Source organism: Triticum aestivum, chromosome 7A, assembly GCF_018294505.1.
Source record: "Triticum aestivum cultivar Chinese Spring chromosome 7A, IWGSC CS RefSeq v2.1, whole genome shotgun sequence".
Lineage (NCBI taxonomy): Eukaryota > Viridiplantae > Streptophyta > Magnoliopsida > Poales > Poaceae > Triticum > Triticum aestivum.
In genome coordinates, this window is record NC_057812.1 from 27,320,145 (window position 1) to 27,326,193 (window position 6,049).

The following is a 6,049-nucleotide window of genomic DNA, read 5'->3' on the forward strand; positions in this document are numbered from 1 at the left end:
GTGTTGTCCCTGTCAGCCTGAATTAAGAACGCAATCAGCTTGCCGTCATCCACTGCTCGGTTGGTTGCTTGACCCCAAGTCCTTGGCCTCTTTCGTGGCACGCAATCTTCTCCAAAGACGGCCGGCCGCAAAGGTTTGCTCGACGTCGATATCTAGCGTGGCCGGTGATCTTTCTTAGCCACGCATGTATAATTTTTGTGCACTTTTGCTAAAGCTCTGGCAATTGTTTTTTGTTTTGCTAACGCACTCAACCCCAACCTCGAGCACCAAGTGTGGGAATCGTGAGGAATATATGTTCAGATACTGCCCACTGAGCCCAGAACCAGGAGCACGCTGGTAAAATTAAAGTTGAGGATTCAGGTAGACAGTCAAAAAGTGACTGAAGAAGAGCAGCTCCATTCAAGGTCGTTTTCACAGTTATAGAAATCGAACCGTCGAATCATAAGACACTCGATGCGACCTGCTGCGCTCTCGAGCCCCGACGAGTGACGGCGATACTTCTAAGTGCATTTCCCTGCTTGAGGATGTGTTTTGGTATCTTGCCTGTGTCACCAAGAGAAGTTCTGTTCTTCCTCTATATATATACTACACCTAGGATAATGTAATCTACTTATTTCTTGTCATCTACAAGAGCTCAGTTAGAACCAGATCCTGGCTTTACATGTGAGAGAATGACATCTCACTGTCCATATAGATAAGACGTGTGATAGGCCACATACATCAGCCATTACTGAACTGCACATGCAACTTGGGCTGATGAGGAGTGGGTTCTGTAATCTTTAGAAAGATACGTTTGTTCAGATAAGAAATGCCAAAAACGCTTCCACAAGACACAAACGGTAGTTATCTCCACCATCTGACACAAAACAGCAGTACAAGGTTTTTTTCCTGTCAAAATCAATTAATTAGGGACACAGTGAGACGGCCACAAAGATTTGCTCCACGTCGAGATCGGCGCAGGATGTCGAGATCGAGAGCGTGGCCGGTGATCTTTCTTAGTGAAGCAACACAAAGGTTGTGAAGGAGCAACTCCACCTTACTGCTACAATGTGTACATCACAAATGTTGAAGGAACAACTTCAACGTGTTGCGCTAGATATCGCTCTAGAGGCGAATGTAGGCTGATAGGGCAGCAAGAGTTCAATCCAGAACTCCTAGGGCACAAGATCTACTCCAAGATCTTAGATAAGAACAACAAGTTCTATTATAGGTAGGGGTACATAGTCTCCGTACAAAGTAGAGGTGGGGACCTCTATTTATAGGGCTTTCGGAAGCCTTCGCATACTTCTACTTATAACTGGAATACTCTAGAAAACATTATGTAAGTTTCACCATTCTACTCATAGCTACTGACAACTAGAAGACTTTAGAAAACAGTAGGTAGGATAGAAAAGAAAATGAAAGAAATACTACACTAGAGTGGAAGCATCTAGAAGTAGCCAAACAGATCTGGCATGTGTTTTCTTTCTTCTCGTCTAGTGTTCCTCATCATTCTCCCCTGGTTGTTGGAACTCGCCCTCGAGTTATCTTCATAGAGCGCTTCTTCTGGATGATAGAGAGTCAAGTCCGCAACATTGAAAGTGTTGGAGATACCCATGTCACTTGGAAGATCTATCACATAAGCATTATCATTTATCTTCCTCACGATAGAGAAGGGCCCATACCTTCGATGCCTAAGTTTCCCTTTAACACCTAAAGGAAGCCTCTCTTTTCGGAGGTAGACCATCACCTTATCATCGACGTGGAATGATTTTGGCCTCTTTTTGCAATCAGCAAGTTGTTTATATTTCTGATTTTGTGCTTCCAAAGCGCCGCGAATCTCTTTAACTCGGTGTAATTATCAGCAAAGGACAATGCTGATTTTGAGTTTCTCCTTGATGGCAGCTTCACCAGGTCCACCACATGTGTTGGAACTTTAGTGTAGACAATGGAAAAAGGGCTCCTTCCTGTGGATCTATGCTTGGAGTTATTGTAGAAGAACTCTGCAAGAGATAAAGCCAAATCCCATTGCCCCTTTCTTTCTCCACAAATGCAACAGATCAGATTACCCAAAAACTTGTTCACCACTTCCGTTTGTCCATCTGTTTGTGAATGAGCAGTGCTAGAAAATTACAATTCAGTGTTGAATTGCTTCCACAAAGTGAGCCAAAATGCAGCAAGAAACTTGCTATCACGATCTGAGACGATGGACCTTGGAACTCCATGAAGTCTGACCACTTCTCGAAAGAATAGGTTTGTCACATGATGAGCATCCGTTATCTTGCGGCATGGAATGAAATGAGCCATCTTAGAGAACCTGTCCACGACCACAAACACAACATCACTCCGTCATCTTGTTCTTGGCAAGCCCAAGATGAAGTCCATAGAGATGTCCTCCCATGGAGCGACAGGAACAGGCAAAGGCATGTATAACCCTGTGTTCTGGACTTGGCCTTTGTAGGTTTGAGTAGGGCATCGCTGAACAAACTTTCTAGCATCTCTCTTTAGTTGTGGCCAAAAGTAGCAAGCTTCCAGGCTAGCGACAGTCTTGTCCCGTCCAACATGGCCAGTAAGATCACTTGAATGGAGCTCTCTAACCAGCTTGTCACGTAGAGAACTTCTTGGAATGCACAAACGATCATTTTTGAAGACATATCCATCTTGCATCAAATAGTCATCACCTAATGGTTGGCCCCTTGCGTGCTTTACCCAGACATGACCAAAGTCTTCGTCACCCTCATACAACTCCTTTATTTGATCCATGCCCGGAAGTTCAGCTTCAAAAGAAGTCAAGAGGCATGTGATACGTCTCCAACGTATCTATAATTTTTTATTGCTCCATGCTATATTATCTACTGTTTTGGACATTATTGGGCTTTATTATCCACTTTTATATTATTTTTGGGACTAACCTATTAACCGGAGGCCCAGCCCAGAATTGCTGTTTTTTGCCTGTTTTAGGGTTTCGAAGAAAAGGAATATCAAACGGAGTCCAAACGGAATGAAACCTTCGGGAACGTGATTTTTAGGAAGATTATGATCCGGGAGACTTGGACCCTACGTCAAGAAAGAAAACAGGAGGGCACGAGGTAGGGGGCGTGCCCACCCCCACCAGGCGCGCCCTTCACCCACGTGGGCCCCCTGTTGCTCCACCGACGTACTCCTTTCTCCTATATATACCCACGTACCCCCAAACGATCAAATATGGAGCCAAACCCCTAATTCCACCGCCGCAACTTTCTGTATCCACGAGATCCCATCTTGGGGCCTATTCCGGAGCTCCGCTGGAGGGGGCATCGATCACGGAGGGCTTCTATATCAACACCATAGCCTCTCCGATGAAGTGTGAGTAGTTTACCTCAGACCTACGGGTCCATAGTTAGTAGCTAGATGGCTGCTTCTCTCTTTTTGGATCTCAATACAATGTTCTCCCCCTCTCTTGTGGAGATCTATTCGATGTAATCTTCTTTTTGCGGTGTGTTTGTTAAGACTGATGAATTGTGGGTTTATGATCAAGTCTATCTATGAATAATATTTGAATCTTCTCTGAATTCTTTTATGTATGATTGGTTATCTTTGCAAGTCTCTTCGAATTATCAGTTTGGTTTGGCCTACTAGATTGATCTTTCTTGCAATGGGAGAAGTGCTTAGCTTTGGGTTCAATCTTGCGGTGTCCTTTCCCGGTGACAGTAAGGGCAGAAAGGCATGTATTGTATTGTTGCCATCGAGGATAACAAGATGGGGTTTTCTTCATATTCCATGAATCTATCCCTCTACATCATGTCATCTTGCTTAAGGCGTTACTCTGTTTTTAACTTAATACTCTAGATGCATGTTGGATAGCGGTCGATGAGTGGAGTAATAGTAGTAGATGCAGGCAGGAGTCGGTCTACTTTTCTCGGACGTGATGCCTATATACATGACCATACCTAGATATTCTCATAACTATGCTCAATTCTGTCAATTGCTCAACAGTAATTTGTTCACCCACCGTAGAATACTTATGCTCTCGAGAGAAGCCACTAGTGAAACCTATGGCCCTCGGGTCTATCTTCATCGTATTAATCTCCTACTACTTAGTTATTTCCTTTGCTATTTACTTTGCCTTTATTTTACTTTGCATCTTTATCATAAAAATACCAAAAAATATTATCTTATCATATCTATCAGATCTCACTCTCGTAAGTGGCCCTATAGGGATTGACAACCCCTATTTGCGTTGGTTGCGAGGATTTATTTGTTTTGTGCATGTGCGAGGGACTCGCGCGTAGCCTCCAACTGGATTGATACCTTGGTTCTCAAAAACTGAGGAAAATACTTGCGCTACTTTGCTCCATCATCCCTTCCTCTTCGGGGAAAACCAACACAGTGCTCAAGAGGTAGCAAGAAGGATTTCTGGCACTGTTGTCGGGGAGGTCTACGCAAAAGTCAACATACCAAGTACCCATCACATACCCTTATCTCCCGCACTACATTATTTGCCATTTGCCTCTCGTTTTCCTCCCCCCCCCCACTTCGCCCTTGCCGTTTTATTCGCCCTCTCTCTCTCTCTCTCTATCCTCCCTCTCTATTTGCCTCTTTTTGCCCGCTTGCTTTTTGTTTGCTTGTGTGTTAGTTTGTTTGCTTGTCGTTATGGCTAGTTCCTTATCTTCTCCGTTATCTCCCAAGAATGAAATTCTTAATTTTGAGCAAAGGGAGGGTGAAAATCTAAAAGATACTTGGTATAGAATTTGCAATGCTCAAAATAGATCTACTAGGAAGCAATCTACTACCATTCTCCTTCGCAATTTTTATGTAGGCATTACTCCTTGGCACCGTTATGTTCTTGATACTATTACCGGAGGGAACTTTTTGGGTAGCCATACTTTTGATTGTTATAATGCTATGTTAGATTTATTTGGCTCACCCCTCTCTTGGTTAATGGAACTATATTAACTTTGGAGCATGTAATGCAAAGGCTTAAGATTGTTGAAAATAAGGTTGCTACCGTAGAGTTAATTGAAAATTTGGATAAAAAGATCCACAGCCGAATCTCTCAATATGGATCTAAAGTAGGAGTTACTTTGAAAGATATTAAAGAAAAGGAACCCATAGTTAATGAGAAAATAAATCATGATTCCGTTAGGGTTGATAAACTTGAGAATATTATTACCAACTTGGGAACTGCTTTTTCTTCCGTAAAGAATACTCCAGGTCCTTCCACTAAAGTTGCCAAGCTTATGTACGTTCCTAAAAATAAGGGTGAATCATCTAGTAAGGAAAATGCGGATCTCAAATCTATAAGTGTTCATCCCAATCTTTTTGTTATCATTAAGGAACCATTTGTTACAAATGAATTTTTCGATCTTGTGCCTAAAAGTTTGATAATCAATAAAAATAAAGAAATTCCTAAATATGGTAGATGCCTCATTGAAGAATTGCCTTCCAAAGATGGCAATACCTAGATCTATTTTTGCTTGTTATGCCTAGCTAGGGGCGTTAAAAGATAGCGCTTGTTAGGAGGCAACCCAATTTTATTTTTATTCCTTGCTTTTTGATCCTGTTTAGTAATAAATAATTTACCTAGCCTCTGTTTTGCTTGTGTTTTTTGTGTTTAATTAGTGTTTGTGCCAAGTAGAACCATTGGGAAGACTTGGGGAAAGTCTTGTTGAACTTGCTGTAAAAAACAGAAACTTTAGTGCTCACGAGAACTGCTGTAAGTTTTATTTGGATAGTGATATTTAGTTAATTCTTTTTGCAGATGATTAATAGATAAATTAATCACGTCCAGAAATTTATTTTGGAATTTTTGGAGTTCCAGATCTTGCGCTAGATACAGATTACTACAGACTGTTCTGTTTTTGACAGATTCTGTTTTTCATGTGTTGTTTGCTTATTTTGATGAATCTATGGCTAGTAAAATAGTTTATAAACCATAGAGAAGTTTGAATACAGTAGGTATAACACCAATATAAATAAAGAATGAGTTCATTACAGTACCTTGAAGTAATATTTTATTTTCTTTCGCTAACGGAGCTCAGGAGATTTTCTACTTTAAGTTTTGTGTTGTGAAGTTTTCAAGTTTTGGGTA